Source organism: Thamnophis sirtalis, unplaced genomic scaffold (genome assembly GCF_051295495.1).
Source record: "Thamnophis sirtalis isolate CommonGarterSnake01/CBP01778 unplaced genomic scaffold, rThaSir2_p1.2 scaffold_12, whole genome shotgun sequence".
Lineage (NCBI taxonomy): Eukaryota > Metazoa > Chordata > Lepidosauria > Squamata > Natricidae > Thamnophis > Thamnophis sirtalis.
The window spans coordinates 38,034,574-38,047,145 of record NW_028261392.1 but is presented as its reverse complement, the minus strand read 5'-3'; positions in this window follow the sequence as shown (position 1 = coordinate 38,047,145).

Genomic DNA, 12,572 nt, shown 5'->3' with positions numbered 1-12,572 from the left:
CCTTAAATAAGTCAAGAATCTACATTTACACATAACATTTAGTCAACATCCACGATTTGCAAATGACAGCTGAGTTTGTTCAATTAAGTAATGGTATCCTTTGAAGTCTGAACCCAACAGCAATACAAACTTTTAGTGAAGGGAATAGACATTATTTGATTGCACTGAAAGACTCAATTCCCAATGCAACTCAAAGGAGTTCAAGGTGGAAAAAAGCAGGAATGTTTGAGTTCCTTGGAAAAGAGAGATCTAGAGAACAGAAAAAAATCAAGCTGTAGATTTCTGTAAACAGGTCACTTTAACTGAAGATATATATTAATGGATAAAAGAAAGTTTGATTTCTTGGTTTCTGCTGCAGAGAACATCCAGTTCCTTGATTTGTCTAAATGTAATATATAAATTATAAATGTAATATATAAATTATAAATGTATTCCATGAGAAAAGCAGAATGGAATCTTTTCTTGATTACATAAAGGTAAATAGGGCCATACGAGAAGGTTTTTTTTTAAAAAAAATCCATTTAGATTTTTAAAAGTAACATTTCTTGGTATTCTGAACTGTACTTGGAAAATGCATCATTAATAACAGCCAATTATATATATATAATTGAATATATATTCTGAGGTTTTCGCGGGTGTTAGTATGTAGGTCTCTAGTTGTTCGGGTTTTCTCCCGCGTAGAATTGGAGATGTCTTGGCGACGTTTCGATGAAGTCACATTCGTCATCTTCAGGCTGCTGCTGACTACTTCAGGTTTGGTGTTTCCAGGAGTAGCACTACTCCTGGAAACACCAAACCTGAAGTAGTCAGCAGCAGCCTGAAGATGACGAATGTGACTTCGTTGAAACGTCGCCAAGACATCTCCAATTCTACGCGGGAGAAAACCCGAACAACTAGAGACATATATATATATATATATATATATATATATATATATATATATATATATATATATATATATATATATATATATATATATATTCATATAAATGAAAAGATGTTTTTGTCTTTTGGGGAAGAGGCTATGTCACTCCTGATTTACTTTCTCTACACACAAATGTTTGCAAGCATATGGGCATGGTGTGCAGGTATGCACACACAGAGAAAACAATTAGGCTTTAAGACTCCAGTGATAATAATGGAGATCATTTTAAAGGCCCGATTTTGACTTTTTTAAGGCTTCTAAAATAGATATAAAGTAATTAGTTTTCCCCTACATAGCAATAGCAATAGCAGTTAGACTTATATACCGCTTCATAGGGCTTTCAGCCCTCTCTAAGCGGTTTACAGAGTCAGCATATCGCCCCCAACAACAATCCGGGTCCTCATTTCACCCACCTCGGAAGGATGGAAGGCTGAGTCAACCTTGAGCCGGTGAGATTAGAACCGCTGAACTGCAGATAACAGTCAGCTGAAGTGGCCTGCAGTACTGCACCCTAACCACTGTGCCACCTCGGCTCTTTGTAGCAGCCCTTCTTTAAAACTGTGTCCATGTGGGTTTTTTAAAACTTCACAATAATACAGAGGAGCAATTTTTCAAGGAAGATTACAGCACTGGTCAGCTCTTACAGCACCCTTTATGAAGGTGTAAAATGGTGTCCGTTAAACAAAATGGATCTTATTTAAGTATTTCTCAATGATCAGCTGTGGATTGAAGATGCTCAAGGGAAGGGGAGCTCAAATTTGTGAGCTGACTGGAAAACCCTTCAAGGGCCGCACAGTATTTAATAAAAGTCTGATAAATATATTGACTCACATAACATCCTACGGTACATCAAAATGTGTGTGTGGGGGGGAGGGAATTGATGGCTTCTTTGTTGTATAAATCAGCTAATGTGATTTATAAACCATGCTCTTTCCCTTAGTTATGAAAATTACTATTGGGTGTTTTTAGTTACTTTTCCAAGTCTCCTTTAAGTAGATTATCTTACAGTATTAATTTTTAAATCTTATTTTAGACTACTGCTATAATTTGAGAAATTCATGTAACAAAGATCAAAAGTATTCCAGAGCTATGAACCTTGTTTTCTAAGCAAAATACTAGATATCATTTAGAATATGCAGAACATTTAATCCTATGGGCCAAGAATATTCTGTCTAGTTTATGTGATGTGTCAGTTTGGCCATAATCAACTATTATAAAAGCAAGACAGAATGTGCTTATCTGCTGAGCATAGTTACTACCAACATAGTAAACTCCAAGAATGTTAAATTTTGACTCCCCTAATGAACATTAATTGGAATAACAGATCTAAATACATTCACTAAACTATTTACAGCAGGAAATAAATCAAGATAAGAATCTGTGCTGCAGTTACTTGTGATCTCTTTGTCTTCTGATGTAAAAGAGATAATTGAGACAAAGGGATCACAAGTAGTTACAGCACCGATTTTTCTCTTAAAAATGTGCAGGAATGAAAATATTTGTATTCTGTTTAATCTTGTATGAATTTAATACTTTGTATTACTTTGAGTTTACACAGAATAAGTTTTGGCCCTGTTAATATATACAGGAACTCTGGGAAGGTTGCATACGTGCCCTGCTAACCATTATGTAAATACCATAGTTGACTTTTCTGGTCATTGCAAAGGTGCTTTCTTTTTCTTCAAAAAGAAGCAGGACTGTTTTTTCCTTGAGGAAGAAGAAGTTTCCTTTAGATGAGAAGAGAAACTTTTCTTCTTCCTCCTCAAGGAAAAAACAGTCCAGCTGCCTTTTGAAGGAAAAAAAAACATACACCTTTGAGACAATTATGATTTGGATGACTGAGACTCTCCGGAGACTTTTCTGCTCTTGTGATTTAAATGCCATTTAAAAATGGATTTTTAACTTCAGTTTAATAAACTAATGCTATTTTCTGATCATCTTCAAAGCCAAAATATGCCAATATGTTGCAGCTGAATACACATCTGCCCAGGGAAGCCTCTTTTAGTATTTGCTCAGTACACCCCCCCATCCGATTTTAATACTTCAAAGTCTTTTTAAGCTTAAAAATAATCAAATAATATTTGTATTACCAGCATTTACAGCAGAATAAAAGAAACAATTTAATATAAAAATGTTATTAGAAAAAAATAAGACAAATAATATAAATAAAAATAATAATATTTAATTAAACATTTGGTGCAATTCTATAACATGATGAAAATATTTGGCCAGCTGGTATGTGAGTGTAGAAACAGCATCAAAAAGCAATAATTAAAAATAATTGAAAATGCAGTATGCTGCAATCATCTTTACTGACTGTACAATAATAATTTCAGGCTTTATACAAGCCCATTTAAAAAAAATAAAAATTGGATGATAGCAGTCCAGTGCTTTATTTGGAAAGTCCCTATCTGCCCAGTGCCCAGTAATAACAGCGTCTTCATCAGCAAAAAGGGACAGCAGAAAAAAATTGTTGTCTTGTAAGTATTGGTAATTGCTTATGATTTCCATCAAAGCCACTTCACAAATAGGCAATGCTTCCATGGTAACCATCTTGAGAAAGTGCCCATAACATGCTTTCAAAATTTTAGAAGTGCTCACTTATCCAAAATAGTTGTTCACTCCTGTCTTAACGATAGGTAGACTAATCTAGCTCACAGAAAAGTTCCATATAAGAACTATAGTACTGGCAAAAGGTGAAACCTGCATAGAATACAGAGATAATTATTTAGTGAAATGAAAGGATACAGACCGTTGTTTGTAATCTGATAGTTGCTACTTTCTTTTTTCCCTTTTCCTTTATTACCATTAATCATCTTTATTTGCTAGCATGCATTCCTATGTCTTGTTAAGCTGCTAGAACGTCATTGGCATTTGAAAGTCAATGAATGCACCCAATGTGACAGCAGATAGTGCTGAAAAGATTAAAGACTGTGTGGCTAATATCAATTTCTTTTTTAACAATTGTTTTCTCTTCTCTTTCTCTTTCTTTTTACAACATCTCTTTAAATGCTACTTTATATATCCTTGAGGTTTTCTTATGAACTTGATTCTTTCCATTCAGTTTGCATGAGGTTTTTTTTTTAAGAACAGAAGGTAAAGAAGGCACTGGCTCAATGGTGTGTGGGAGTGTTGCTCCTGTTAATGCTCACTTAAAACAGGTGACTCTCCTGTTTTGTGAGACAGACTGCAAGTATACTGCTCAAAATACTTAACATAGTAAGATACAATGCTGAGTTTAGAATGAATTCTTGCCTCTTACAAAGTACTGTATGTCATATGTTCCAGAATCATAATTAGTAATTTATGTCATTAATCGAATATGTTCTCAAAATATAATACAATAGCGAACCTCCCACCCAAAAGCCCCAAATTTTGTCCACCATGCCAGACCATCAGCCTGACCTTCATCCCAGTGTGTGTCTATATGGAGAGGCGGCAGGAAGGCAGGAGGCTCGTATACCACTAGTCCTAACCAGCTGAGGTCTTCCAGATGTGATGACATAAGGAGAAGGCAAGTTCTCTTGGGACTGGGGGAGAGGGAGGAGGCTCCTATGCTGCTGGACCTACCTGGCCAAAGTCTTCTGGCCCTCAACAGATTTCCTGATGGCACAATGGTTAGAATGCAGTATTGCAGGGCCAGAAGTTCAGTTCTGACTGGCTCAAGGTTGACTCAGCCTTCCATCTCTCCAAGGTCAGTAAAAGGAGGACCCAGATTGTTGGGGGCAATATATTGATATGATTTCAACTACTTAGAGAGGGCTTTAAAGCACGATGAAGCAGACAATAAGTGCTATTGCTATGTCAACTTCCTGGTGGATGCTGATTGTCCCAAAGCCTCCCACAACTTCTGAGGCACCCCTGGACGGTCGCTTTAATGACTGCAATGGAGAGAGCTGGGATTGGGTCATTGAGCAAGGCAGCCACATGTCAATGACACTTTATGACCAAAATTCTGATCTCAACTGTGATCATAACTCGAGGACTACCAGTAGGAATGAACAATAGCTGTTTTGGGTAAAAACTAATAAGATAAACATAGGCCATGATAGTATGGATGAACCTGCTTCTTGACTATCCTTGAAATAAATGAGTAGTTTTAGCTGCTATGTTATTTTATTTCTGTTGTTTTTAATTTTGGTTGATTTTTTTAAAATTATGTTTTTATTGTTTTTAACTGCTAAGTTTCCAGGAATCAAGTATATGAGATGGATAGCTATATAACAGAAATGAAACAATGTTTTTCCTTCCAAAAGTCTTTTATTATTTAAATCAGGAGATTGATGCTAAATGTACTAAAAGGATAGTTATATTTTCAAATATAGAGACCAACTGATATTCATTTCTATCATAGCAGTCTTATGCACAACATCCTAAAAATAAAAGAACTTCAGAACTTAATCTAATTATTTTTGGCATTTTCTCTTTTACTCTTAAATTGTTTAGTATTTCAACATCAAATCAGGTTTTTTGCTCATTTCTTCTCCCCCACATTTGCCTATCATGCAGCATAAATAGAAACTTTTTGTATTTGAAAACTTATTTTCTGAAATGTTGATTGAAACTAATTGTTATTACAAAACTGTGAAAACTAAAGAATGTTAAGGCAAATAGAGGAATAGGTCTTTGAATTGAATAATTCTTTTTTAGAAATCTTTTTTAATCACCGTCCTCCTGATTTAGTAATTCATAATGGTTACAAATAATGGTTACAAATAGGGCAAAATCATTTTAAGTGATAACCTAATTCAAGAAACTATTTAAAATAGTTCCATATGTAAACTGATAAAATATTATCCAAAATATTATTACACTTTAATTATAATGGAACAGTGGTCTCATATGTAACAAAATGGAACTGTGCTGTTTGCTAGATTACATCATTTTCACTTGTTTTTTTACTTATTGTGATGGTTTTTACATGTTTGATGATTTAATAAGCTATTGTACCCTAGTTTAAATCTCTAAGCCTCAAATTTTTCTTTTTCACCACTCTGCATAATGCTGCTGTCATAAAGTGGAGCAGCATTTTACATATGTATACATTTATGAATGTGTATTCTATATTTTGCATCAACTTGTTCATTTTTTATCTTGTGTAAAGACCTAAGAGTGTAAGCCTAAAACTGATGGTCAAGTCAATATTTTTAAAAAATCCTTCCCCTATCAAGACTACCCCAAACTGTTAGTTCAGTTTCCAAAATCTAGTCTGCTTATGATATGCATCCCGATACCTATGGTTAATATACACTCTTAAAATCCCTCAAATATATTCTGTGGTACTTCCATATAATGTTATATGATAGCCACAGAAGGAATAGTCAAAAGGTAGCATTTCTTGTTGGGCAGTTCAGCTTTTATTTTGCTACTGCAAATGAATCTATCAGCCATCACCAAATGACATTAACTTGTCACTAATGCCTCCAACCTACACCAATCTGAAGAAGTGGTGGTAGTATATTAAGATGCATTATGCTATTCTGAATTCTCTTTAGAGGAAAATAGAAAGCAAAAAAACTACATCCTTTTGAGCAGATGTTTCCACCAAAAACTTTCCATGTTCTTATTCAAACTCCCCCACCCCATCTCAGTACTAAACAGATTACATGAAGAATTTAGTTTTATCAACAGGAACCAATCTTTACCATTCTCTTTCCTTCTATTGTAACCAACTGCTTCTGCTGAATTATGGCAATTCCAGCAAAACAAACACCAGTGCTGTCATCTCAGGCAGTTAAACTGCAGGTTTCTCATAATACAGTACTTCCCTGCTCTGGGTAATGGAGAAAGAGTCAACATATTAGGAAAAGATAATTCATTAGGCCTTTCTAGTTGTATAAACACATGGCATATTAAAATAATAACTGGAAAACCAACTTTACTGAATCAGCCAGAACTGAGCTGTCATCATTTCTAGGAAGAAATTGTACCTCTGAGCATGCCTGTTTACAACCCATAATTTTTATATACCTCTCAAGGTAAGGGTAAATCTCTAGGAGGGAAACGGTCAGGTTCCGAAGGGTTAGTGAAAACAGCCAAACATGGAGATCGTTTGAAAATGCAGTTTATCTTCTTCCTTCGGCAGGAACTGCCCAACAAAGCACTAAGGCAATGAATAAATTGTCAGAGCTGACACCCGGTGCTCCCCACCACCTTTTATAGTTACTTGGTAATTAGGCTAAACTCCACCCCCCCACACACGCACACCCATCACCCCGTGACCCAGAGTGAAAACCACCTGGCAATCAATCATGGATTGTTCGGAGTCACTTATCAGTTCTGGAATGTTCTCAGTGGAAATCTCTTGGCAGTCAATCATGAAGAGCTTTGTAGAGTTCTCAGCTGGGCTGCTTGTGGAGGAGGGAAATCTCCATCTGGTAAGCATGAGTCTTGGCAGCTGGCCCAGTTGCCCCCCTCCCACTGAATGGCAGCTGGAGCTGACATGTCTGTGAAGCTGTTACCGGTAGTAGTAAACATCCTGCATGAAGGCATCTTATCTTTGCTATCTCTGCATGAAGATTTGTTAATATTGTGTATTAATCAAACTCAGGAAAAAATGTGCACAGGCACATGTACACACTTTAAGAGAGAAAAAAGGAGAGGCACTTACATAAATATAATACAATAGTTGCTCCTCCTAAATAGAACTCTAAGACTGTTGACATCACAGTGAGCCTTAGATGCAAACTGATGTGGGTTTAGACGTAAAATATAAAGTACTAGGATTTGTGTGCAGGTAGATCTTGATTTATAAGCTGTCACTTATTTCAAAGTTATGACAGACCCTGAAAAAGAACTTTCAACCCAGTCTTGTGACTGCATTTTGTGTGCTTGGCAACTGGCTTGCATTTACAGCTATTTGCAGAATGTGTGATCATGTGACCATGATTTACATTTTTACCAGAATGGTGTTTACTTCTGGATTTTGGCAAAACTCATAGCAGGTTTGCTTAATAATTGTTCACTTTACAACCATGGCATTAATTTAATGATCACCTAAAAAAGGTTGTAAAATTGCGCCTGGTCAACTGGTACCTAACATACAACTATCACAATTTATAACCAAAATTGCAAGCTTAATTATTGTTGTAAGTCAATAAAGTCCGTCCGTCCGTCCGTCCATCCATCCATCCATCCATCCATCCATCCATCCATCCATCCATCCTCTCTCTCTCTATCAGAACTGCCCCAATCTGATTCCTTAGGGAAGAAAAACCCTCAACTCCATTTTATTGACATGAAAGGTACTTTTGTTAAGAGATGCTGGTGGCAGTAAAGTCTGGCAGAAGCTGAGTTTCTCCGCGCAACAAAACAAAACAATTTCTTTCAGTCCACTACATCCTCCCCATGACCAGTTCAAGCCCAGCCAATGCAATGCTGGCAGGAAGTTTTGGCATAAACCAGTCTCACAGAGATCTGTTTTTTTTCCAGCTGTCGAGACTCTCCCATATTCCCACAAAAATGCATACAGGTTATTGCCCATTTATCCCCTCCCCCATGTCTCATCCCCTTTGATGGCAGGATGCCAGCATGGTGACAAGCCAAAGATGTGCGCCTGACACACATAAACTCTTTATCTATTTTACTGTCCATCTTACAGAATGACTCTGGATGATGTACAGTATATATGTTATATGTTGTATACATACAATTTATACGGTATCAAAGTTTTATAGGAATTATTTTCATTATTTCAATTATTTTACTTTTCTGGAATTTTTTTTATCCTTTTTGTTAAATTTTTACTGAAGAAATAAAAGTTTTTTTTTTCAAATGCACCCTGTTTTTGAAACATTTTTTTAGTGTCGGAAGTGAGTGGCTTCCATGTTAGAACCAGTAGCAATCCAGCTCTTCAGACCCTAACACAAGTTTCTCTCTGATATGTTATCTTGCTATGACGCTAATTTACAGAATACCCTGTACCTTAAGGGAATTCTATCAAATCCCTTTGAGGGAATAGATTGTTGACCCTTGAACCTGATGAAAAAACATTAACAGTATAGTAATTCAGCTTTTCAAAATTGTTATTCATTTCTCTTTCCAGACTATAAAACCTCCATTGAGGCTCCTCCTCCTACTGAGGCTCAACTTTCGGAGACCAAACCCCCACTGTAGGGAGGAGGAACCGACCAGGTGGTTCCGCCCCAGGTGACTTATGGAGCCTCTGAGGTTCCAGACGGAGCTTGGGGTTATTCCTGATACTCTCGCCCACAGTCCGGTGGAGACTCTGGTTGCTGCCTGGCACTCGGCAGCATCGGACACCCTTGACCGGATTACGCCACTACGGCCCCTCCGAGGTGGCGGATCCCGGAGGCCTCCTTGGTTCACCGAGGAGCTCCGGGAGATGAAGCGCCGGAGGAGACGCCTAGAGCACCTATGGAGGTCCGATAAATCCAAATCGAACCGAGCAATCCTAACAACCAGCACCAAGGAGTACATCAGGGCACTTAGGGCAGCAAAAAGATCTCACATTGCCACCTTGGTTGCGTCCGCTGAGTCCCGCCCAGCCGCCCTGTTTAGGATAACCCGTTCCCTCCTAAATAGGAGGGATACGGGGGAACCCTTGCAGGGTAGAGCTGAGGATTATGCCCAATTCTTAGCGGACAAAATTGCTCGTTTCGGTCGGATTTGGACTCCATCCCTGCAGTTCCAGCCGAGGCACAAGAGGATGAATTGGTAGACCACCTCTGGGTTGAGTTTCAGGATGTTGCCCCTGGGGATGTGGACAAGGCCATGAGAGCTGTGAGTGCCTCCACCTGTGTACTGGACCCGTGTCCCTCATGGCTGGTTGCTAACAGCAGTGAGGTGACACGAGGCTGGATCCAGGCGGTTGTTACCGCCTCTCTTCGGGAGGGGCACTTCCCCACCGCACTTAAAGCGGTGGTGGTGAGACCCCTCCTGAAGAAGCCATCCTTGGATCCAGCTGTCCTTAACAACTACCGTCCAGTCTCCAACCTCCCTTTTGTTGGGAAGGTTGTCGAGAAGGTGGTGGCCTTCCAGCTTCAACGGTCCTTGGAGGAAGCAAGCTATCTCGACCCCTTCCAGTCAGGCTTCAGACCCGGTTACAGCACAGAAACCGCTTTGGTCGCATTGACCGATGATCTTTGGAGAGCCAGAGATCCTGGTTCTCCTCGACCTCACGGCGGCTTTCGATACCATCGACCATGGTATCCTTCTGCGACGACTGCGGGAGGTGGGGGTGGGAGGCACTGTGTTACGGTGGTTCTCCTCCTACCTCTCGGACAGGTCGCAGTCGGTGTTAGTGGGGGGGCAGAGATCGACCCAGCTTCAGCGTACCTTGGAGGAAGCTAACTATCTTGACCCCTTCCAGTCTGGCTTCAGACCCGGTTACAGCACAGAAACCGCTTTGGTCGCATTGACTGATGATCTCTGGAGAGCTAGGGATGGAGGCCATGCTTCCATCCTAGTTCTCCTGGACCTCTCAGCGGCTTTCGATACCATCGACCATGGTATCCTTCTGCGACGACTGCGGGAGATAGGGGTGGGCGGCACTGTCTTGCAGTGGTTCTCCTCCTATCTCTCGGACAGGTCGCAGTCGGTGTTAGTGGGGGGGCAGAGATCGTCCCTGAGGCCCCTAACCTATGGGGTGCCGCAGGGGTCGGTCCTATCCCCCCTACTATTCAACATTTACATGAAACCGCTGGGCGAGATCATCCGAAGGCACGGGATAAAATATCACCAATATGCGGACGATACACAGTTGTATCTGTCCGCCCCGTGCCAACTCAATGAAGCGGTGGACGTGATGAACCGGGGACTGGAAGCCGTTAAAGACTGGATGAGAGCGAACAAGCTGATACTCAACCCAGACAAGACCGAGTGGCTGTTGTGTTTCCCTCCCAAAAATTTGACCACCATACCATCACTCAGGCTGGGGGGACAAAATTTAAACCCCTCAGAAAGGGCCCGCAACTTGGGAGTCCTCCTGGATTCACAGCTAACTTTTGACCACCATCTCTCAACTGTGACCAGGGGGGCATTTGCCCAGGTTCGCCTGGTGCGCCAGTTGCGGCCCTACCTGAATCGGGAGGCCCTCACAACAGTCACTCGAGCCCTTGTGATCTCTAGGCTGGAATACTGTAATGTGCTCTACATGGGGCTGCCCTTGAAGAGCATCCGAAGACTTCAGCTAGTCCAGAATGCGGCCGCGCGAGTGATCGTGGGCGCACCACGGTTCGCCCACATAACACCGATCCTCCATGAGCTGCACTGGCTACCTGTTGGTCTCCGGGTGCACTTCAAGGTCTTACTCACCACCTATAAAGCGCTCCATGGTAGTGGATCTGGCTATTTGAGAGACCGCCTTCTGCCAATTACCTCCCTGCGTCCCATCAGATCGCATAGAGTTGGCCTCCTCCGTATTCCATCAGCCAGTCAGTGCCGACTGGCGACTACTCGGAGGAGAGCCTTCTCTGTTGCGGCTCCGACACTATGGAACAATCTCCCCGTGGAGATTCGTACCCTCACCACCGTCCAGGCCTTCCGTACAGCCCTCAAGAACTGGCTAACCCGTCAGGCCTGGGGATAATCTTATTTCGCCCCTCCCGAATGCTGAGTGAATGTTGAGTTTTATTGTCTAATTTACTTTGTGCACATTTCTTTTTTTGTATTGTCCTACACTCCCCTTCCTTTTTTTTTTTTTTTTTTTGATTGTAAGCCGCCCTGAGTCCCCTCAGGGAAAAGGGCGGCCTATAAATAAACTACAAACAAACAAACAAACAAACAAACGACCCCTAGGCCCCTAACATATGGGGTGCCACAGGGTTCGGTCTTATCCCCCCTACTATTTAACATCTACATGAAACCGCTGGGTGAGATCATTCGGAGGCACGGGATAAGATACCATCAATATGCGGACGATACTCAGTTGTATCTGTCCGCCCCGTGCCAACTCAATGAAGCGGTGGACGTGATGAACCGGGGTCTTGAGGCCGTTATGGACTGGATGAGGGCTAACAAGCTTGTACTCAACCCGGAGAAGACCGAGTGGCTGTTGTGTTTTCCTCCCAATAATTCGATCAGTGTTCCATCGCTCAGGCTGGGGGGTCAAATTTTATACCCCTCAGAGAGGGTTCGCAACTTGTGAGTCCTCCTGGATCCACAGCTGACTTTTGACCACCATCTGACGGCTGTGACCAGGGGGGCATTTGCCCAGGTTCGCCTGGTGCGCCAGTTGCGACCCTACCTGAACCGGGAGGCCCTCACAACAGTCACTCGGGCCCTTGTGACCTCTAGGCTGGAATACTGCAATGTGCTCTACATGGGGCTGCCCTTGAAGAGCATCCGGCGACTTCAGCTAGTCCAGAACGCAGCCGCGCGAGTGATTGTGGGTGCACCTCGGTTCACCCACATAACACCTATCCTCCGCGAGCTGCGCTGGCTACCTGTTGATCTCTGGGTGCGCTTCAAGGTGCTACTTGTCACTCATAAAGCCCTTCATGGTAGTGGGTCTGCGTACTTGAGAGACCGCCTCCTGCCAATTACCTCCCTGCGACCAATTAGATCACATAGATTAGGCCTCCTCCGAGTTCCATCTGCCAGTCAGTGCCGACTGGCAACTACACGGAGGAGAGCCTTTTCAGTAGTAGCTCCGACCCTTTGGAACGATCTCCCCGTGGAGATTCGT